This window comes from Lonchura striata, chromosome 2 (genome assembly GCF_050655825.1).
Source record: "Lonchura striata isolate lonStrDom1 chromosome 2, ASM5065582v1, whole genome shotgun sequence".
Taxonomy (NCBI): domain Eukaryota; kingdom Metazoa; phylum Chordata; class Aves; order Passeriformes; family Estrildidae; genus Lonchura; species Lonchura striata.
Genome location: NC_140704.1, coordinates 129564584 through 129589718, shown reverse-complemented (window position 1 = coordinate 129589718; position 25135 = coordinate 129564584). Strand labels below are relative to the sequence as shown.

The window sequence follows — 25135 nt, the reverse complement described above, 5'->3', positions numbered from 1 at the left end:
TACTGCAGTTAATATGCAGGGGAGACTGATTCAGAGTCCGCTCCATTACATGATAAACCCTTGACTCCTGCACTATAGGACAGACTAGATTTATTTCAAGTGCAAAATGGCCCTACATGAGCTTTTCAGGAAGACACAACAGAGAATCTCTATCTAAATGAGCCTAATAATTAGAGATAATATGTCTAATACATTAGTGAAAAAGTTCTTTAAGTACATTACAAAGAATAAAGTTATTCTCCATTTTTAAGTAAGGCATTACCAGGAAAATGAAAGCAACTTGCCACAGTCGTTTTATGCTCATTTTAAATCTTTCTTGTAATTATCCTGCTAATGCGTCCATTGCTTATAAGCGATTTTCTAAGAAAAAAAAAAAATCCAGCCTTTTCTCTTTCAAAAGGAATTATTTATCATGGTAGAGATGCATTGAATATAGATCTACACTGATAACGAACATAGCAGTGCTGTTGCAAGCTTTCCGTCAAGCATACCTAACGTCAGCAATTTTTTCTACAGATGGGCTAATTCAGTGATACTGAGGTGCTATTTCCTTATATTTTATCCCCATCCTATTCCTGTATTGTTCCAAAAGTAGTTGTCTGCCAAAGACATTAAGCTAATTAAAATAATAAAACCCCATTCAGCTGAACCAAAGACAGTACGGAAAATTCTCATGAGCAAAAGCAAATGAGCTCACTTAAAGATGTTTTGCCTTACTTATAATTTTCCTTGTGCATTTTCAGTTGGAATGTCATAGTCTCCCACGGAGTCGACTGAAACTTGTGATTTACAGTATTTCACTATGTTCACTCACACTGACAAAGACAGTCTTTTTTAACTCTCCAGATTTTTTCTCTACCATGCTAAACAAAATATTAAGAAAAAAAAGTAAAAAAAAGAGGAAGGTATTTCCTCACAATATATGATCAATCACTTGATTAAAATCAAGCATCCTTTAACTGAGATCCTTATAGCTGAATGAAACCTTAAATGGAACTTAATTTGATGGCACCATTAGATACTAAGTGACATGCATCTGTATCACAGGCACCCTACACAGTTTACTCTTCTGAGACACTCATCCAACAGTCAAGAGCTGACTGCAGATTAGGCCAAATCTATCCTCTGTGTGCTGTTTCCCAAACTGCAGATGTGCTGGGAGACACTTGCAACCTACAGACATTTTGTAAATAAGGAAACTTAAGTATTTTAGCATATGTCAGAGTTTAAATAACACATTTGTTGAAAATGCTTAAAGGAAAATAAAATAAGAATAAAATTGTAGTCAAATTTCATTTCAAGGAAATTTTTCTGGTTGAAGAAAATGAAACAAAGCTCTATTCTAGATGGCTTCAGACATCAAAATTTTCATTTTTGTAAATTAGCATCATAAATCATTTTTTCCAGACAGCTGCCCAGAGGAAAAGGACCTGAGAGTGCTGGTCAACAGCAGCTGAACATAAGTCAGTGTGTGCCCATGTGGCCAAGAAGGTCAATGGCATCCTGGGATTTATCACCAATGGTGGGGCCAGCAGGACTAGGGCAGGGATTGTCCTCTGTATTGGGCACTGGTAAGGCTACACCTTGTGTATTTTGTCCAATTCCAGACCCCTCACTGCAAAAAGATATTGAGTTGCTGGAGCGGGTCCAGAGAAGGGTAATGAAGCAGACAAGTTTCCCTTTAGCAGCTTAGCTGAAATAACTGACATCAAAACTTCTTTTTTTTGCCTTCTGTCATGAATTAAGCCCAACTGGCAACTAAGTGCCATGTAGCTGCTCACTCACTTCCCCCACCCCCAGTGGGATGGGGAGGAGAATCATGAAAAACAAAGTAAAACTCATGGGTTATGATAAGAATAGCTTAATAATTGGAACAAAGTAAAATAAAATTAATAATAATAATAGTAGTAGTAGTAGTAGTTGTAGTAATTAAAAGGAGAGGGCATAAGATAAAACCCAAGAAAAGCAAGTGTTGCACAATGCAATTGCTCACCACCTGCTGATCAATACCCAGTCTCCAAGCAGACAATAATTTTCTTTCACCCAACCCATGGTTTGTATACTGAGCCTGATGTTTTATGGTATGAAATATCCCTTTGGCCATCTTAGGTCAGCTGTCTTGGTTGTGCCCTCACCCAGTTCTTGGTAGTCCTCCTCACTAAGAGAGCATGACACACTGGGAAGTCCTTGACTTAGTGTAAGTGCAGCTCAGCAACAACCAAAACATCAGTGTATTATCAACATTATTCTCAACCTAAATCCAAAATACAGCACTGTACAAGTTACTAAGAAAAAAATTAACTCTATCTCAGCCTGTAGCAGGATACCTTTCATGGACCTGCAGGCATGGGTTTTGTTTGCTTGTTTTTTTTTTTTTTTTCCTGTAGCAACTTGCAAAAATATAGCAGATAAACCCAACAGCAAGCAGAAATGTAATCACCAGTATTATTTTTAATATTTGACATGCAGATTTTTATATCAGTTGTTTATTAACTCTTTGCAAGTGGATTTAGAGTGCATTTCTACAGGAGGAGACATAGGTGATAGTAAATATTCCACCAGCAATTTTCCATGCCTGAAAAGGAGTGGACTAGTGTTTGGTTAATACTGCCAGCTCCCAGGGAAGCTGTGGATATGGACTGCATACGAAGTACTAATTTTTTTCAGAGCCAATGAGAAAGCTGGCTTTTAACCGGACTAAATTAGCTCTTTCATGGGAGAGCAACAAACCAGAGCAAATTGCTCAGCAGTACCCCTCTTAAAATGTCAAAAGTATTTTGTCAAGCATAATCATTATTTATATCATACAGACTTCATGCATCTGCTTTTACTCTTATCATGGCTCAAACCAGAAGTATTCACAGAGAGCATCACCTACAAAGAAATAAAGATAAATGGTGCAGTTCACCAAACAGAACATCATGATATCAGGAACATATTTTGCAGAGCTCATGGTTTTACTTGTTTCAGATTTCTTGCTATATTATAAAAATTGAAGTCTAGAGAGCTACTGAATCTTTTCTGTGGAGGTAGAAATTTTCTTCTGTTTTATCTAAGTGCAATAGTCAGGAGAAATTAATACTACAAATCCATGCAGTCTATTTCTTCAGATAATCACCCTATTTCTACATCTGCTTTCAATTTGCATGAGGACACTTTCACATTTCAAAGAAGATTAAATGTTGGAGAAGAGAGGAGAAAGTGCTTTCCTCTTCCTGTTTTTCTATTTAAGTATGATTTTTTACTTGTGTGAATCAACATAATCATCCTGATTTCTACAGAACTTCAATAATTTCCCTGCTTGAAAACATAATCCTTTTTGAAAACAAAACAAAACAAAAATATTTAATTAGTCCCATTATCTAGGAAATTTGAAAGCTTTAATTTTATGTTTACTGTACAATTTGTCCATGTGGATATAACACCTTGATTTTTGATCACTTAATCTGTCCATCATGCTCTCATATCTCTTGATCTTCCATGTTGCTGAGAAATGTAGTGTATGTTGCAGTAAATGTCTGATAAAATTCTCCAAAATCCTTGATCACAATCAGCTCCTCAGTTGTCTAATTAGCATTCTATTTCCACCCAGGCTGGGCAGTGCAATGGAGGTGGCAGGAGGAGGCTTTAGTCCAGGGCTCATTAGTCCCCATTTCCTCATTTGTCCCCAGATGTAATGCTGGCAATCAGTCTTGTGTACAACTGTGCTGTACTCAGGCCTTCCTTATGGTGCTCCTGTCAGGCATAATTAATCAGTTCTTTTATTGATTGCATTTTGTATATTGGCTTTCAGACCAGGAAAAATGCAGTGAATAAACATCTCTCCTGAATTTTGCCCTGCACTAGGACTTCATCACCTGATCCAACACAAAGACTATACCCACTGCATTACAAGGGTAAGAAATTCTAGATGTTGAGCATATCATGCTTCCCAGCCTCTCTGGCTCTTCTCCCACCCCCTCCTTGTGGCTGCAGGGCTGTACATGTCCTACTAAGAGACAGCTCCTTGTCCTGTGTCAAACTCTACAAATGGAAATAGTAACAGGACTGATATCCAAACTTACCATTAATTGCCTTCTGAAGAAAGGCACCACTTACAAGAATTTATTTCATCCCAATTCGAGTTTTGTTTTTAAAAAAATTATTGTATAGTAAAATATTTAAAAAATACATCTAAGTTTTCTTCTGGTCTTAAAGATAGCTACTTTTGTATTCTGAAAATTGCGTTTACACATCTTGTCCTACAATTTAGTGTGCTTCTAAAAGTATTCCATACTGCTGAGGTTCTCTGCCTGTAGTCATCTTCATCCGATATCTAGTTTTTACACGTAAACTTACTATTGACACATTTACCTATATTTTTCACAGGCATACATTTCAAGCCATAACTGACTATACTACAACATTTCTTAACTGTCTCTGCCTTCTATAACTACTGCACAGCATTCCCTTTTACTGAGAACTGGGGAGCAGGGAGGGGAGTGTTGTGGCTGTTGTTGGGCTTGTTTTCAGGTGTTGTTGGGCACTGCAGTGGAAGTGCAAAATTTAAAAGGGAAGTGACTTTTCATGCTGGATCTGTTGTCTGTGGTGCAAGACAAGGCAAAAGGAATGAGAGGAGAAAGTGAAGACTTTTTTCTTACAGCTCAGTTCTTAAGGCATAATGGTTAATTGGATGAAGAAGAGAGAAGATGAAGGGGATATAGTGACAGAATGGTGAAAGGATGCCATGAAGAAGCTGAAAAAGCAGAATCACACATCTCAGCCTGGTAGTAAAGACCATGTCTAAACACTTAAGATATTCTAATCTTTTTCTTTTTGGTCTGTCATAGATTGCTTGTTCAAACAGATTGTTGGACTATGACTTAAGAAAGGGAAAAAGAACTTAAAAATCCCATAACATCTCTGCCTTTAATTACCTCAGTGCCTCAACTGCAATCTTAACTGATAAATACAATCTTACAAATCCTTGCTCATGAGTGTGATGCTACACTGATGGGTTGAAAATTGTACATGTTTTAAAGCATCAGCCAAACCAAATTTTTTTAAAACACAGCGGTTGAAGCTAGTGATCACCCTTAACTCTGCTCATAGTGCCTCATGCCACACACCCTTGTGGCACATGTACTCTCACTTCATACCAAAATCAGTATCCTCTGGCTGCCTGGTAGCCACCTTAGGGATGAAAAATATTGCACTGTACCTTGGCATGTACCTAAACTCCACTTTCCTCATTTTTCAGGTTTCTGTTTTCATAAACTGCATATTCAGAAACATACAATGTAATGCTATTGCCTTCTGTAGGAGGACACAAATTACCTTTTCCAGTCCTGTCGTGGGATCAAAAAATTGTTTCAGCCTCTCAACCCAGATTCCCAATGCTGCTGCTCATGTTTGTGGAATACAGAGGGAGAAGACACAGCTGCTCCCAGTGCTTCCATGAATCAATGCCACCAATGTGATGTGAAAGGCCAAGTACCATATGGTGACTGAAACTCCTGGGTCCTTCCCAGTGCTCCCTCACACAACTCTGGGAGAATGGTCACATGAGGGACAATTTCTGCTACTTCTATTAAAGAACTGGTCCAAGACAGATGTAAAAAGGACAAGGAAGGCAAACAGGCTCTCAGGCAAAATAGAACATGTTCCTTAATCCCACTGCATGTGAAAAGCCTACCTAAAAGGATATACAGACAGTAACGATGTTCCCAGTTATAATAATTTGTCACTGAAGAGTACTCAAAGAAAAATCTTATTTTCCTTTTAAGTTCCTAAATTAAAAAATAAGCTTACTTTTATCTTGTTTTAAAGATTTAAATAAAATGCTGCTATATAGAATTCTTTATTATAGAATGTTATATGGGGACTTACAGGTAACAATCAAATTTTTCATTTATTAGTCACTCAATATTATAACAGGAGTATGATAACAAGCTACTAGATAGTCCATCACAGGTAAGGATATGAATCTCTAAGGCAACAGCTTTTGTTTTTAAAAGACTGTCCTTTTGTTCAGATGTAAAAATTTCTACAGTCAAAAATAAGACAAAAAATTACTATTTCTTATTGGCTAAGATACCTAATACACAGGTTCACTAAAGTCTAACTATACACTATAATTAAACTGTCAAAGTTTTTCTATCAAATAATTAAAGAATGTAATAACTCAGCATTAATAAATTGGGTGTATAGTGTCTCTTCCTGGACAATTTGACTGTGGAGGCTTTGAACCATGTTTCCAATTTCTCATACCCAATGAACTGGGTTTGCTTCTCATCCAGTCAGATGAATTAAGATTAATCAGTGCAGATGATAAACTACATACACATATATGTTATTATGACTCCACAGCTATTGTGAGTCATTACAATCTGACACTTCTGACCTGCTCCATGTCTATTAGCATTAAGGGTTCAATATAAATTAATCAGTAGATGCAGTGTTTTTCCCACTTCACCATATCACCATATTATGTTAACTGAAAACATATGAGCAGTCTGAGTCAAAAAATTATAACCGCTATTGCAGAGAGTAGAACAGAAATTATGAAAATTTGATCACAATGTCAATGTTTCAAGAGCAGATTTAGATTTCAACAGTAGTTATTATCATTTTATTATAATACATCTTGCAGACCGTCACTGCTTTTCATGAACTGAAAGGTCTAAGAGGAAGCAATGACACTGGAAAAGACAACTAAAAAAACCCAAAACAAAACAAAAATAATAATAAAAAAACAAGTCCCATTTTTAAGCCCATATATTGCAAACTATGTTTTGTTTACTGAAAAAATTAAGATGGCCATTTAATCTACCAGCATTAAACAAGATCTGATAAACATGTTTCCACTGTACCTGCTGTTTTTCTGGAATTAATACAGGAAGGCAACTAGTGACAGGATATAGTCTTAAGCTGCATCAGGTGAGGCTTAGGTTGACCATTGGGAAGATTTTTTTTCACAGGAATGGTGATTAGACATGGGAATGGGCTGCCTAGGGAGGTGGTGTAGTCACCATCCCTGGAGGTGTTTAAGGAAAGGATGGATGGATGGATGTGGCACAGTGCCATGGTCTAGCTGATATTGTGGTGTTCAGTCACAGGCTGGACTCAATGATCTCAGAGGTCTTTTTCAACCTGAAAATGTGGTGTGAAGGACTGTGTGAAGGACTGGAACCACAGATCTGCTTTTGGGAACCACCTCGTGCCCTGGATCTCGTGCTAAGTGAGCACATTCAGCCTGGGCGGTGCTGCTGTAGCAGCAGCTCCTGAGCTGCCTGGAGCAGCAGCTCTTGCTGGCTGGTTTGCATTTAAGCAGCCTGTCCTGGCAGCACCCTGCCCCTGCTGCTGGCTGCTTAGGCACACACGTGCTTTCCCAGGGCTGCTTTCGCTAGAACAGGATTTTGCTGCCATGGTGTACCACTGTTCACAACATAATCACATCAGTGACACACAGAGTGCAAGGGAGAGTCTGGGTCGCTGGTGTGAATCTGCTTTTATGCCAGCCCTGACTGATGATTTACTCTTCCAGGCCACACAATGTTTTGTGAGCTTCTACAGGACACTGAGCTGTTACAATTTCTATTTTTATCCACTACAAATTCTCAAAGCAGCACATTTAATAAAATTTCAGCAAACACAGAACTCTGCTTCTGTTCTTGAACTACTTGATTGATACACTGGACCTACAATGCCAAAAGTAAATATATATTGGAAACATACCACAAATTACTAATTAGTTAATTACTGAAATGTCTATCCATGAAGATGAAAAACAGCTCATCATCTCTGATTTGTATAACCAAAAAGCTAAAATTAGTATAGAAGAAGTCTCCATTTTAAACTCTGCACTTCTTTGCTCAAATCAATGAAATATTAGGATTTACATCGACTCCACAAAGAGGCTTTGCAGTATCTTACAGTGCTCAGGGGTTTAATAAAGCTAATTCTGCAGATTGTCTGGAGGATTCTAATTAATTAATTAATTTAAATAATAATGCTAGATGACTTTTAGAGAGAACGCGCACCAGTTAATTTCTTAGCATGAAGTTGCCAATCTGCAAGAAATCCTACTGAAAGCAGTTCTTAGCAAAAGAGTAGCATTGCTAATGATACCTTTTTTTGCCAGCTTGAACTGATCTGAAAATCAAGATCTGCCCATCTCCTGATTTTAGCCTATGTGAGTGTAAAAGAGCCATCTTACCTCCTGACTTGTTTCTGCTACCTCCATTAAAATGTAGGTATGCCTGAAATCTTAGCACTTAACAGGATCAAAGAAAGTAAATTGTCCAACATTGTCCTGGAAGTCAAACATGTGCTGACACCAATGCTGTCAGCACACAAACTAGTTTTGAATAAAAGCAGCAGCTAAGCTCAGCTTCGTGTCATGCTAGAGAAAACTTCCCACTTAACCAGTCTTCTAACATAATCAGTCCTGTTGCAGAAAAGGTGACCACATCAAGCATTTGAAGCTTCCTGAGATCAAAACATTATGAAATACTTTAGGCACTATTTCATGTTTTCCCTAACATGATATCATGTCTCCTCATGATATCAAAATGTTCACACATACAAATATGCATTATTATAACTGATTAAGCTAAAATAGTACAAATTGGTGAGAAAGTTGGATCTCAAGCAGAGATCATGATATATTTTTAATATAGCTAGTTAGATGTAAGATGTAATTTCATAATTTTCAAGACAGCTACCTATGTAGGAGTTAAGAAAACATTATCTTTTTATTTTCTGATGAATTCTGAAATATATAAAAAATGGTTTGAAAATATGAAAATATAGTATGCTAATCACTAATATTATTATACTAATCTAATACTAATTAATGCAGTTGGGAGATACACAATATATATATCTTTTCCTTGCACAGGATTTCTAGTATTATTGCTTGCATTTTAATATAAATGTTATAATAGATTGCATTATACTTACCCAACAAGATTAATTTATGAAACCATATTGTGGTTGATGATGGCAGCTGAACCCCTCAATGGAATTAATTAAAGGATAATCTCCATTGCTTTGCAGAATACAAACCAATAAATGGCTGCTGAGATTAATAACTAAAGCGGAGCTAAAGTGTTTAAGGAATTTCAAACCCCATTTATTACACAGACCCTACAAAGCAGGAGAGATTATAACTGTACAGCAAACCAGAACATCAAAAAATCCAAAAACAAAACCAAAAAAGAAGCCCACACAAGGAAAATGACATTTCCTTCCCTTGTGAATATTTGAAAATTATGCTTCTTTGTTCAACAGTTTTGTATCATAGAGATGAACTTGGCTAGAATGAAAAAGAATTAAGCTAAAAATATGTGCCAGATCTTTTGGTTGTTTGTCTGAAAGAAGGAGTACACAGGGAAAACATTTCAAGCAAATTAGGTCAGGATATTGCTTATGAAAATATAAGTAGATTTTTTAAAGATAATTTATTTGAGAAAGTTAAAATTTTAATATTCAAATATTTAATATTTCCCAAACAGAAATTGGAAAATTATAGGGCTTGCAAGGCTTTTGGCAAATGTTTTCTTTAGAGCAGAAACTGTGGTATCCTTGGGATGAAATTGCTTCTGTATTTTCACATAGTACCTTTAGCTGACAGAAATGAGATTCATGTGATGTTCAGGTCTCCTTCTGGCTTTGGTAGGAACAGATGGGGTACAGGTGTGTGTGTTGCAGCAGAAAGGATGTTGTGCTTTGAAACGTCAAAGTTGCAATTTTTCTATGCCATTTTCAAAGAGTTATATAAACTCTCTAAGGTAACAACCATTTTATTCTGATTTTTATTAAGTGACTTGAAAAGTGTCTTTAAATACCAAAGCCTGCTACTTTGTCTCATTCCTTTTTTATAAAATGATATCCTTAGCTTTAATTTTTTCCTGAATATAAGTAACTCTAATAAGCAATCTCTATAAGAATTTTAATTCTTCTTTTCATTTTATTGCTCCACAAAAATGACTGGCAAATTCAAAATTTCTGTTTTAAAAGGGAGTTTCACTCTTTTTTCCCTGTCTATAGAAAGTTAATTAAGACTGACATTAAAAAGGTATGAAGTATGGGTTAAACTCACCCTACCCTCTGTGCATCTTTAAGTATGACTAGGGCTCAAGGCACTAGATAGAAGATATTGTTACCTGAAGTCAAAGAAGATTGGATCATGATAAAAAAGCTATTTAAAAGAAAGGAATAATAGAAAAAGTATATGCATCACTGGTCTGCTAACACCTGCTCTGGTCTCATATCTGCCTGAGAAACCTGCCTCAAGAGCAGGTCTCTCTCTGCCAGGATGTGTGGTCACCTCATCATTCCTTCTGAGCTTGACCCTTTGGAGTGGAATAGGAGAAAAAGAATGGAAGAAGCAAACTACAAAGAACCTCACTTCTGTTAGCAAGGTTTTGAAGGTAATATACTCACCCTAATCTGCTGAGTCAGAATTATAATAAAAAATGTGAAGTTCTTAGATATATTTGTAATAATGAACTGAAAAGGTAATTTGTTGCATTCTCTTGAATATTTCTTTCTCATCATGAACATGAGAAGTACATTTACTTCAGCTTCTTTTTTTATTCCTGAAACATAGAAACTTTTACTGCATTAGTGCAAACTATTCCTACAGCTTTAGAGAAATGCTCTTGCTTGTTTTCCTTTAGATTTCCTTAAGTCCACATTGCCCTAATCTGATTTTATAAGGCTTTTTCTGTATGAAAGATTACCATAATGCAAATAATTTGACAAAAAGAGGAACACAGGACTAAACAAGAAAACAAAAAGATTAAAATGATCAAAATGTTCAAAATGCCCCAAAAAGGTTGAGATTTGGGAAGATTTAGTTTTTTTTTTTTCCAGAAATTAACTTTTTAAATTTATAAAATCCTATATTAAATGATTATTTTTACAATAGTAGTTTGCCAGTCAGAAGGATTAAGTGATTTTGACACCAAGAGTTGAATCTGGTGGGACACTGGGAGATTTCACCTCTTTGGGCATAGCAGAGGCATCTTTTCTCTCTTACCAAAAGAGGCAGTTCTCCTTCTAGACCTCATAATTCTCACATAAATTTCAAAGTATCCACTAAAATTGACACTGTCTCATATGAAATGCTTGAGTTTCACCCTGTGATGAAATGCATTTTTAGACAGCTATATCAGTATTTGTGAATATGTTTGTTTGCAGCGTGACTTTTTCCAGTCCCAATACTCAGACTGGGTTGTGCACTGTTTCTGAGCTGGGTGTTTTATCATTTGTTGGACAAGGAATTCATCTTAGCTTAACTGAAATAAAAACTTGAGAAAACCTTGTTTTCTCTGAAGAGCTATTGAACATGCCTGAGAAAGGCTTTGAAATGAATGTAGAGACCCAAGAATTTAAAATAAGGCTTGATGAACTAGAACTTTCTGATTCAAATTTGGCTTTGTTTTCTGGTGAGCACAGCAGGAAAATGGCCCTGTAAATAGGCTGCACAGAGATAACCTGCAAGCAAGACAGTGAAATGGGAGAAATAAATCTCTTCCACAGCAGGGACTTGTGCAACCAGAAGCAGGAGGAGCCCCCAGGGTAGAACACACTGCTCTGGACTGCCCCAGGCCAGTGTATTACATCTGCCAAGGATCTGCCATCTACCTGCCTGCCATTGAAGAGAACAGGCTGATTTCTTCACACTTACATGTTATTTAAAAACAAAGTTTCCATCAATTTCTTTGCATTCTTATGCCCCCAAATCAAAATCATAGTGATCATTCTGGGAATGGTGATGCAGAACTTCCTCTTTCTTGATTAGCTTCTCTTTGACCTATTAGTCTTCTCTGTCTCAAGCAATTTTATAGTTTGGCATCTGTAATTCTGTTCATTGTCTGTAACAAACAAGATTCCTGGTCCCATCTGTGAGTGCTGAACTAGAATCAGGTGACTCCCTAAAGCTAAAACATATTCCTATATTTACCTTTTAATGAGATGCACCTCTCCTGGGAGAATGAGACATTTCTCAGAAGAGCTTTAATAGTGCTGTCCATCGAATCAGATCAAATAATAAGAAAATTTTAGGGAAAAAGTTTAAATACTTTCATGTATTATTCATGTTTGGTGCTTTTATTTCATAATAGTTACATGATTATGTAGAGCAAATTTCTTGATTCTGATTAAACTCTACAAACCCCTGTAGTTCAACATGCTTATATATTCCATGCAAAATTCTCTTTAGTGGACAATAAGAAAATAATAAAAACATGGTTTACAGTTTTACAGGACCTTTCATCCAACAGTCTCCAAAGGGCTGCAGAGATATGTGCATAGTAACATTTTCATCTTAGCGCCAAGGAAATCAAAGGCTAGGAAGATTAAAGCCCAAACCTTTAAATGCCTTTGGAATTAACTGGAGCCTTTGAAAACTTTTCAGGGTCTACATCTATGGGACTTTTCCAAGGATGCCCCCTGTACATAGCTGGAAAATAAAATACAGGTGTATTTAATTCCTTTTCATTATTTCAAGGCCACCAAAGAAAATTACATATATAGAATAATAGTAGCTAAATCCCTTCATGCATTTCATAGAAGAGATCTTACACCATTAAATATACACAGTGTAAAGTACATTCTTGTTTTTCATTGCACTTGGAGAGCCCTCTAAACATGCAGGAATTGCCATCACAGGTCCTGATCAGGTGTCTGTGTGTAGAGTGTGTGGTGCACATGCATTCAGGCCCAGTCTTATTTGCACAGTGGAAGGGTGTCAGATGATGAAGATTTTGACCATTGCAACCTAGGAGAATAACTTCCCTATCTAGAGACCAGAAAAAGGGCTGCTTATTTAGCAGGCAGAGTCCTGAAAGGACTGTCAGAAGGTGGATGATATGAATATATCCCTCAAAAGATCCACATCCTGAACCAAGTCCAGCTTCATTAAAGTTCCATGCTGACACAAGCAATTGTATCAGGAAGCAGAGGAATTGGGTTTGCGACTCAGAAGTTTACACATATTTAGAAGTCTATAATTCATAACATGCTGATGTGGTTTATGTCAGTGACATTGGCTAAGTGGGATCCCACTTCTGTTGAAACCCATCACTATTTTTAATAGACTAAGATCAAATTTTAAAGGCATTTTTATATTTTATTTAACATTAAATATTCTGCTAATCAATTCAAATGCTTACCAGATGAATTAAATTTATATTCAACATCTATAGTCCTCTGTGCAATTTTTGTATGGATTTTAGATACATATAAGTAAAAGAGAATTTTACCCTATAGTATTAAGCAAAAATATTTCTATTATTAAATGTCTGCATTTGTTTCAGCTTTTTTTCTTTTAATTTCTGACATTCTAACATTTCTCATCTTTATGCTTTGAAGAAAATATTGACCTAGAAGAGTACAGCATACTTTAAAATTATAGGTATGAAGAAAATTGGAATGCAAAAGAAACCTCCTGGGTGAGATTATTCACCAGAAAACACAGAAAAACTGAATAGATCATAGTTTTTGAAAGAGGAAGAGCCCTGGAGCAGGTGAGATTTGCATACTAATTAGAGACAAAGTTTATTCAGGCTCACAGGCCAATCTATCTTCCATCACTAGGCAGCATCTGTTTTAGATGATTCAACTCCTTTTAGGTTGGCTGCTGGTGTTATAAAAGCTGAAATATTTTTCACCTTACATTATACATTTTTGCATTTGGAGGTTTACAATTCAGTGAATAATACTTTTCTCATGTTTAAGGTAATTCTGTTTTGAAGTTATTTTTAATGAAAAAAATAATTTCATCATTTTTCAGTTGTGTTAAAAAACAGTTTGTCTAATGGATGTGATGTGAAAAATAGTTAAAAATTAACCACTGACAAAATATAGACTATGAAATATTAAAAAAAGCAAAAATATACAGGAATGGAAGAGATCTTATAGCAGAAAACTGATGTTAATAAGTGACCCTCACCTAATATTTAACTGCTTTTCAATTACCACACCCATTATTCACCATCTCCTATATGATGCCCCACTCCACATCTGAACTATTGATGTCATTCTGCCTATATGAGCAAATTTCATAAGCACACTTACAATATTTACCAATATCAGTAGTGATATTGTTATACCAAAAAAGAAATTTCAAAACCATTTCCACAAAAGCTTTAAATGTAAACTTCCTGCAATGCAATACTTCCAATTTGACATACCTGTCATGTGCATTTGCCAATTCCTTGTCCTTTTTATTATTCTTTTACTATGCTCCATGTTTTTTCCAGCCTTGTACTTGATGTATATATTAGCTCCCACAACACTTTTAATATTTAAAAATATGTATTATTTTTGGACAATATGCATGTCTCGATGTTATCCTGATTTGATTGCAATGAAAATATTAAGATCAAAATATGAGTTCAAACATTTCAAAGTGAGTATGCAAAAACCTGAGGTACCTAATTGCTTGTGAACTCAATTCAAACCTTGTGTGCAGTCTCACAGGAAGAAAATGTGTCACAAAATCCAAAACAATGAAAGAAGTTATGGTGTCAGTTACTTTAATTTATCATCTTAATTCCATTAAAATGAAATACGATGTACAGGAATATGCTACTGCTGTCAAGGATTCTTTTTCCAGACCACAGCTTAGTCACTTATAAAAAAATAGTGGCAGTTTTTCCTTAGTCATAAAATACTTGTACTGTGAAAATTACCTTTCATCAGTAACATATACATATAAAAGATTTACCTGAAATAGTTGTCTGACCAGTCCTCCAATTTTAAACAAACATGAGGCTAGGGCTTTCATGATGGTTCTTTTCCTAGATGGGCTTTAGGTTTCTAGCTGATTTTTTTTTCCCCAATGACATTTGAAGGCTATGGTCTTCATTCTCTATTTCCATCTGTTCAGTCAAAGACAAATGACAGCTCTAATTTGAGCATATTTGGCAAATTTATTTGACTCCTGCCTACTTTCTCAGAGATGACATTCACTCTTTTGCACCAGCCTTAGCAGACATGACCTTCTTACCTCCTGGGGAGAAGGAAGATCACTTCCCCATACCTCTTAAAAAGGGGATTATGGAAGAACTACTCTAATCTGCTATTCAGTTAAAGCATTTGTTGTCTTTACTGGACTTGTATTCTGAGCCAGAAAAGCAATAGTAATAATGGATTTGGTTGTACCATTCAATCTGTCACCTTACCTTGCCTTCATCAAGCTGACTTTACGGCCAAAAAATCCACTATGCAATCTGTCCCACTCCCTCTTGAAGAGCAGTTTCATCAAATACAGGTTATTCCATACATCAGTCAAATCTCTATGTAAAAGTAAAGGGAATTTCACTCTAGTAAGGCTTGAGACTTATCTTTCTCAACTACTGAAATGCAATGCTGTATTACTGCACCAGTTATTAGAAGACCATAAGAATGCTGTGCTTCAGAAAACACAGATGTGAGCAACACAATGCAAATCTTTACAGCTGTGAAGAGAATGGCAATTAGCTCAGTACAGCTAATGTGAAAAATGTTCCTTCTTTACAAAGCCATGTATTTGGAGACAGCTGTAGCAATTTATCCTGAGATATGATGCCATTCCCAAAATTCTACTTTGTAAGAGTTATGGCCATTCTTGTTTACTTTAGTTTGGCATAAGAAAAATGAATTTGGCCAGTGGATCTCTTGCTACATATACTGATCCTGGTATAAGTCTGTCTAGAAAAGGAGCTTCAGGCAGGATGATCATTGCAATGCAGCCAAAGCCATAGGCTCTCAGATGTTAACAAAAAGCTTTCCTTTAACTAACCCAGAATGAGGATTTACTTTCTCTCTCTCTGTCATGTCTAACACTTGTCTCTACGAGGCTTATTTTACAGCTGTGAATAAATGTTCACCTACATCCACCAGGCAGGCTCCCGAGCAGTGCGGCTGCTGCACAGCATGCCAAGAGCAGCAGCAGGATGCAGGGGGATGAGATCCCGCAGTGATGCTCAGCTGGTGCAGCGGGGGACACAATTTCCCTCTCTCACAAGTAGTACAAAGAATGGCCAGGGGAAATAGGACAGGACCCAGCTTTCCTGGCAGTTTCTGAATGTGGTAAAAACTCCTTGGCTACTGGCAGCAAAAGGAATTTTTAACAGCCCTCTGGCACAGAGAAACACTTCAAGGAGTGTGAAGATAACCATACGCCCTTTTACATAAAATGTCACACACAACTGTTGTGAATCAATGCCAGGTATGAAACAAATGTTTTCTTATGAATATAAATATTACATTTCTTCCTCAGTTTTCAAAGTGATCTCTGTATATTCTCCATTTTTAAGGGTAATTCCCAGTCACTTTCCAATATAATCTTCATTAGATAACCATAAAAACACTGTTTCCCCTACAATGAATCCAAGTATGACATTTTCCATTACTTCAAATGGAACAAAAAACCCAGTAACTATACTCCAAGTTTTAAATATAAATTACAACAAAATGCATGTCCTTTATGTAAATAAACATGTATTTATTTATTTATTTTATAATATGGTAATTCTGTTCAAAGGTATAACAGAATTAGACATTACCATGAACACTAAGCTTCTAAATAACAGTTTCAGTACTTATTAATGGCAGATTAATTTTTCCTTGCTGAGAAATACTCACCTTTTTCGATGGCAGAATTTAATTAATGTTGTCTTAAATTCCTGAATAAGATATTGGCTGGTATTGTTGCTGTTGTGAAGTGAAACACCTAACATTGATAACATTCTGTATTTCCAGTCTTTTACAAAAGTGTGTGATCCCAAAAGGACAGAAACGAGTAATAAACAGCATAGACAAATATATAACAGATAAAATATAATCTATTCATATAATGTTGAATTTTAAAGAGGCTGCCTATATTATTTCACAAACGTGAAAATGTATTGCATTATTCATTACCTCAATTTAATTACAGAAATATGAAATTTAATCAGAAGAGACCTCAAAAAGACTATGCCTTAACATGTGATGTCAGATCCTGAAATTAGTCTCATTACCTAATTAATGAGCTTTGCAAATGGAAGAATAGACACAATTCTCTTTATATTACTAACAGTAGTTTTTCCTCAAAATACAATAAAAACCACCATAAGACAACTTTATATTTTAAGTATGGAAATCCACATTAACTACTTGTGCACAAACAGCAGCCGGCCATGATTCATGACTCCTTTTTATGCAGGATGAATTACCTTGCTTCAGCTTTCTTACCCAATGGTATTAAATGCTATATGATCTAATTAATTTATTCTGTACAATAATAGATCTGGTTATTAAATACAGGTTATAGAAATGTATAAAAAATGAGGTGTCACATATAGAAAACAAATTAAAGGAAGTATTAGTTATTAACCAGAGGAAATAGTATAACAATTAAAGACATGGCAAAAGTCAGGTTACTTACCTTAAATATATACAGTCCTCTAAAAAGGAAAAAAGGCATACATGATACAGTCTGCATTTTTTTAGTTGTCTGAAAATCATTACTTAGCTAAATGGATATTTTTCATGAGCAATGTGCTGACTGATATTAAATGACTGATATTAAATCATAAATACCTTGATAAAGTATTAAGTAAAGATTTTCAAATGCATGATGTCAGGAACTGAGAAAGTACAATAATACTAACAAAATAATACAAACATGATTGGTTTTATGAGGTAACATTTTAATTCCCACTTGAGTTATTTCCTGATTTTTTTCGAGATGATGAGCACAGTCAGCAGCAGGTCAAGTCAATAGCATCACAGATTTTTATAATTATAATTTCTGAAAGTCCTACTCTTCACCTATAGCAGAAAATTTACTTTGCAGTTCATTCCACACCCAGCACTGCAATGCACAGCATTTGCACCACCTAATAAAGCCAGGGCTGCAATAGTATGGATGGGTAACCACAAGACACACCAAATTAAGTTTAAGAAACTGTTTTTGAAAAGCCTACTCTATTTATTGTTTGTATTCCAATGGCAAAGAGAAACAGTTCTGTCTACTAATAGTTCTGTAGTTTCCTAATATAGACTTACAAACTATTTAAACCATGATATTAAGTAGTTTATGCTACTTTGATAAATCTAAACAATCTATATAAAATCAACATAGAAATAAAATTTCTGAAAATTTCATACTTGCTGTAAATTTCATTGAGAATCCCTAATTCACAACAGACATCCTAATCATTCATGCAAATTACTAGTTATAATCATCAGTGCAATTTAAGTAATGAACTTCTTTTATAAATGACACAAAATGGAAAATTCCATCCTGAGCTTATAAATGTCAAGTGCAATTTTGTTCCATGTCAGACACAACTAAAGATTCTGTGCAGGTAAAGAATTTGCCACAAACACAATCCACTTTTGTGGTAGTGTAAAATGTAATGATGTTCAGCACTAATAAATAAATACATTAAAAGATACAGTTATATGAAATTTAGTTTCCACAGTGGGCCAGATCTAGCATGGGAGTAAATCAATAGGACTCTATAGGAGCTAAGCTATTTCTGAAAATTTGCTCTGGATCTGGCTCTTGAAATATTTTTTTAAAATTATTAAGTGAAGTATTGCACATATAAGACATTGATTTTTGTCATTGATTTTGTGCTGGCATTTGAGACAAGCCTCAAAAAGCTTGAGCATTTTATGTATTTACAGCTGTCTGCAGCAAGGAATAATTCATTCATTCCAAATGAAACATGTTCCTGAAGCCTATAAAAACAGCATTTTTCTAGACTAGATTTACAAACAGATTTTTCAAATAAAAAGTTAGAAAATGTGCTTTAAATCATTGAAACAAAAGCTGAAGTATGTTTCTTGATTTTTTTTCTGTCTTGTCAAACAGATAAGATAGATATTGATTATATTTGCCTCCCAAGAGAGCTGTTCCATCAGCAGAAAGTGAAGATCAATGATGAACCATCATCTCATAACAAAATATTTCCAATGACAAAAAGAAACTTATTGTTTAGTATTTTTGGTTAAATATGGACGTAGGAAAATTGTGGTTTCTTGTAATTGTGGTTTTTTTTCCTTATTAGACCAATCCAACCATCCTTACACAGGAAGAGCAGTCTCCCTTTTGGCTGATTTGAGGCAACTTCAGACACAGGCCCAGCATGAGCAGAACCTATCTTTGATTCATTTCCAAGCCTCTCTTTTGTCACGTTCTACCAACAAAAAGCTCTTAGGTGTACATAAGAGAATATCATCCTTACAGAGACCATTACCTATTTATTTAAACCACTCATCTCCCCCAAGTCTCAAGCAGTTAATGGGTAATTCCAGAGGAAAAAGCTTCTTTTCCCTCTCTTTCAGAACACATGTTTACCAATGTAAAAGAAGGCAATATTGCTACCTGCAAGTGCTTTGCCAAAAATGAAACACAGAGTGGAGAAATCAGTTATTCCACATATTCTAGCCCTTTATTTTCTCTTCCTTCCAGTTTGAGTGACCTTTGGCTGAGTAAAGCATCCAGAATAGATTTAATAGGTTTACTAATATTGGAGATTACCTTTTCAGCATATCTGTAGACAACTTTGTGGCAGTGGTTGAAAGCACAGATATTAAAACATTTGTTTTTTAAATCTTAGAATGATGGGTAACAACCTATGAATCACAAGCAAGAAATTTTGATGATGGATGGCTTTACTGGAGGTTTATTTCTATTTCAGGCATGGGGGAAAAAAAACAAAAAAACCCATGGCAAAGAAAGGCACAGTTCAAAAGCATTAGAACAACCAGGAGAGTCAATAGATGTAGACTGTGCTGCAAATCTAACTCTGTCCCCAGTGAAAACTAAGAGTATTTAGTAAATATAGAAGGGGTTTGTATTCAAGGTTTAGATGGATTGAAAACTCCAGCAAATCATCTTTAAAGGCACTGTTTACAGAAACTCTCATGATAAAATCAGTGAATCCAAATCTTGGATCCTCTGCTAGGTGTCTCTTCATTGGTGAGGCAGCTAAAGAGTGGTCATTGGAAACACATGACAAAGACCTCTTGTGCACCTTTTCATAAACATTTAAAAGAACAACAGGGAATGTTTATACCACTTTACTGTCACCTATAAATTTTATTAATCCCATACTAACATTATTATCCTGTAGCCTGACTATACACCATTTATTTTTGACTCACCACAGAGACAGATTCTTTCAATGTAACATGTTGATATTAAAAGCTCAAAGATTTTCAGACTGACTAACAGCCATATTCTGGCAACAAGCATGCCTTTTTCTAGCATTGAAAAAAGCTCAGGAAAAGCTGCCTTTTAAGATATTTAAGGATCCTGCCAATATGAGAGTATTAACAGCACCTACCAGCAGCTCTCTTAATCCTCTACCTAATGGTACTTTCCAGGACCCTAAAAAATTACTATCAGAATGTCTCATACTTTGAGAATTCCTGCCTAAAAATTATTTTTAGGAGCCATTAGCACAAATCAAAACAGCTGCTAATCTGAGGAATCACAAGAGTGAGAAGCAAGTTGACATCCCTCTGATTCAGCTCTCCAAGGTCTTAGGTCCTTCACTAAGAGCAGCTTCCTCAAGCCTGCATTTAAGAAATGCATTCCAATGAAGCTGAATAAAACCTGGTGTGAAAATATTTGTCCATTATATTTTCCTATTCATGTTCACAAAGCTTCTGTGCTGTGGTTATTTGAGGTTATGATACCTTACATCAATAAGAGTGTCTGCACTTCCAACTAGCCAAACAAATAGAATAACTAGAACAAAAAGGCAGAAACACTCTGGGGCATAATACCCACGCCACAAGGTCGAAAGCAAAACAATATCTTCCTACTTTATCATCTTATACGCCATCCATGAGCTGATAGCTGAGGCTCAGGGACCTTAAACATACATATGCAAGGGGTAAAATCTGGAAATATATGTTAATTATCCACCTGTCCCCTTTCTTTCATACTGAAAAGCTGACTTTCACAGATACTTACTTCAGTACCATATATTAGCTATGGCTCATTACAGATACCAATGAAAAAAAAGTATTGGTTCTAAAACACAAAAATGAAAAAGAAATGTTATAATAATGACTTTTTAACCTATGGATATTTTTCTCTTTATCAACAGAGAATGACCCTATATTTTTTTTCTCAAAAGGTCTGATGCTAGAGTTAAAATTGTGTCTCACATGGTGTGATACTTTAACCCCTCTCAGACATGAGGTCTCCAAAGAACACTTCCCAGAACAAATCACAATTCTTGATCCAAAGTAAAACAGTCAGAAAAATGGTGTTTTGACAGCTGAACATCTGGTGACTGTGTTACTTAAACCCTTCTGTTATTTAACCCTTCTCAAGACTTAAAAACATGCTCCATTTTATCTCTAATAATCAGTCTAAAAATTGAGTTACTGAATGATACACTTATCCTTTACATTTAAGACATCAGCAGGCCTAATTAATGCCAAAATTTCTAGGATTCATTAATAAACTCTCTTTGTCAATGCAGTTTTTGCTAAGTAGGGCATACCTTAGTCTATTTAAAATGTCTGATTGACTATAATCAATAGAGTATTAAAGGCACAAGACAGATTTTTCTGCAGTAGTAACATGAAAGGCTAAAAAGTATGCAAACTTGTGTCCACCACCTTCCATCAGAAACAACTGATTTTTTAGCTGTTGCATCGCTATGAATAATGCATTCTTATAAATCCTCTCAAAATGCAAAGGAGAGGATCTAGAGCTAAATAGCTTTCACTGAAAAGATAGTTTCAAGTTCATAATTTCTGCACTTGGGTTTCATGTGCATAGCATTTTCTTCTACCATCTGCATATGTCACACACATGCATTACTTTAACATTTTCAAAGATCTATTAGTTATTCTGAAATAAGACTGAAATGACCTTCCAAGTATAGAATTAATCATACTGTTTTGCAGAATTTACCACTGAAAGGAAGTAAATCCCATCAAATTTGCTGTGAAAAAGTTATAAGAATACAACCAGGTAGATGATTCTCCACTGATTTAGTGGAGACATCCTACCAGCTTATATCAGATGCAAATATCGGTCACCATACCCAGAATGTCCAGGTCACAAGGTTTTTTTTAAATTTTACTTTAACTTCAAATAACCATTAGCCTTGGGTAGCCTCCTTGCCTTTTATTTTTTGCTTATGGAATTATTTGTATTTTATTTAAATGTTAAAAAAAAAATGAAGTGAGCAAGGCACTTGGTGATATGGTTTAATAGTAAACACAGTAGTGTTGGGTTAAGAGCTAGACTTGAAAATCTTGAAGATCTTTTCCAACCTGAACAATTATATAATTATAAAAGGCCAATGAAATTTTTCAGATTTTAGTAGCTACATAGAGGGACAGAAGGAGGTTTTCATGTGAAACTGAAATATTAAAGAGAGGGAAAAAAGGAGAGTAGAAGGAAATTTTACTGAAGGTCTAGGTATCAAATGTTTTTGTTGGGAATATATATCCTGCCACTAGATACTATGCTCCTTTCACTGCCCATTATCTTTACAGTTTCTACAAGGGATTTTTCTACCTCACACCATTCTTCTACATATTTTCTGCAGGCAAGACTCCTGAATGTGTTCCATAAGATGTGACTATACTCTCATCAGCAGTCAAAGATTGAAGTCCATGAGTAAAATTAACTAGATTATATTGACTCAAAGAAGGTTAATTGTATTGCACATATGTAGAAGAAATGTCATAATAAATGGGCAATTTACATCAACAGGAAAATTATTTTCATATTCTAAGCTTTCTCTAATGGAAATATGATAAGCCTTATCTGCACTTCAATGTTTGGGATGTTTTTTTTTAAATTTTGTGCTTTAAAACAAGCATGAAAGTAAGCAATGTTAATACTTATTTCCAAAGTGCAATCAGTATCACATCCATCTCTAATGACCATGGGAAAGATACTGATAGGAAAGCCCCCACCAGATGAATTAATGAATATATGTTTAGTAAGAGAGACAGGTGTTGCCAGTCTCCTCTTTTCTACCATATGCCCTTTGTTCCAGTTAAATGCAACAGAATATTCTTTCTTTATGCTGCAACTTTTCACTGTAGAAATTATGCCCACAGCCTGAAAGGCTGATCATCTGAAAGTTTAGGGAGAACTTGTTTTAACAGAAAGTTTTACAGAGGACTGCACAAGAAAGAGAAGTTTCAGGTCTCTGAGACCACACTAGCCCAGCATTGAGTTTGATATAATTAAGCATACCCAGAGACTTCCGAAAGTCATATAAGATCTAAAAGAAACTAGAGGTACTGAAGCTGGAGGAGGCAGAGGGACTGCATATGTCAACAGCATTGATGCATCCTCAAAAAAAAAAAAAAAAAAAAAAAAGAGGCTGAGATAAAGACTTTGGGGAAAAATGTTGCTAATGTTGCCTAAATGGAGCTGAGAAACTGAATGACAAAGTTTTCTCCCATTTCCTGCCTTCTGTTTTGTACAAGTAAACTTCTCATCATTAATGTTTCTAAATAAATATGAAAATATTTTTTAATTCAATTAAGATTATTATCTAAAAATAAAACAGAACCAATGAATCCCCAAATATACAAATTATTTTTTTGTAATGTTTTCAAAAATTGCTGGTTTGGATTAGGACCCTTTTAATCACACTAGATGCACAATAACACCACAATCCATAATACTCTAATTTATAAGCAATTTTAATAGTAAAATGGGAAAATGCCTTGTGCTGGGATTTGGCAAAGCACAAGTGGGCAAATTAATAAAAAAATTAGATGATGGCAAGATACCTCTAAGTGTTTATTGAAAAGAAATTTACAGAATTTTGGCTTAATTTATGTTGCAATAAGTTGGTTTTCTTATCTGCACCCCGTATACATGATAATATTTTGACTATGCTTGTCATATGATTATGGCAAAAATGGCAATTGTAGATGTCCCTCTATAGCAGCCAGTTTAACTCAGACTCTCAAAACATATTACTAACTAGTTAAGTTTGACTTTAGTAACTGGTTGGGAATCTGACTACAGAAAATATCAATACTGATTTTCAAGAAATTAATCTTTATCTTATCTGGCATTATAGCATTTTTCAATATAATACTGCAGAATAAAGTAAGAAGGGTATTTTTCACCAAGATGAAACACTTGCATTTCAACTCCACAATAATTTTAAGTCTACAAAGTATTTCTTATTCTGAGACAAGTGAATTGTATGATCTGAGTTAATTTACTTAAGTCACTTAATTTTGTGATCATATTAAGTATAAACTTACAGACCCTGAAAATATGTGTATTTTGGAGGTTGACAGGTCCTTACCTGCACAACCAAGGGGGATCATAACCAAAGCCAAAAGCCATATCACCCCCTACCACACCACAGACCTTGCAAACTTTGTACCTGCTAGGTTGAGACTAAATATGCAAGCAAAACTATGTACTTAAGCCACACTAGCTCAAGCAATATTTTTCCATTGATTTATGTCAACTAGCATTTGGTTTCACTGAAAGAAATTTTGGTTTTTATTTTGGCCTGTGAAAAAGCTACTTTCATTTTTAATGATTCAATTGTAGTCTAATATGTGGGGTTTGTTAAAAAAACCAACAAAACTTTATCTGTCTTAAGCAGAAATTTTTATCTTATCTGACACCATATATCATAAAAGATAAGGTCATGTAATATATAGGATTTCATATATACATATATATATAAATGTAGTATATGAAGGAATGACTTCAGCAGCTTCTCATAGATTCTCTTATAACTCTTGGAACATAACGACTTCCATGAAAGTCAGCTAATTTAAAAATCAAAATTAGCTGCATGTCTTTTTAAATTTTTGCCTACAAAATGGAGTTTTCCAATGATTTCACAATGATAAGTTCACAATTTGTTAACTTGGCTTTGATGTCTCTTTCTACTCCACTTGCTCTAAAACATGCTCTTCTTATTCTATTAATAAAGTCCTTTTTTTTTCCTTTTATTTTCTCCTTCTTTTTAAGTTGAGATTTGTTGAAGACGATTCAAAAATAATACAAGAACACTGAAATCATACCTCAAGTATAGATCAACAACAATGCTGTCATACCTCAGGAAGTCTTATATACCAGAATGAGACAAAAAAAATGCTAATAGAAAGAATATTTTAAAAAGCATCAGGATCTTTTCAT

The 25135-nt window shown here is 35.1% G+C and overlaps 1 protein-coding gene across 11 annotated transcripts in view; it reads right to left on the bottom strand.

The window, feature by feature from the left end:
- Positions 1-25135, bottom strand: part of RALYL (RALY RNA binding protein like) — a 372476-nt gene that overhangs the window by 331769 nt on the left and 15572 nt on the right. Inside the window, exon 1 of one of the 11 annotated variants that reach the window (XM_021550596.4) lies at positions 14720-24171. The exons of 9 other annotated variants lie outside the window; for them this stretch is intronic. The gene's annotated coding sequence lies outside the window, so the exon portion shown is untranslated. One more of the 11 variants, XM_021550593.4, reaches the window with a different exon arrangement.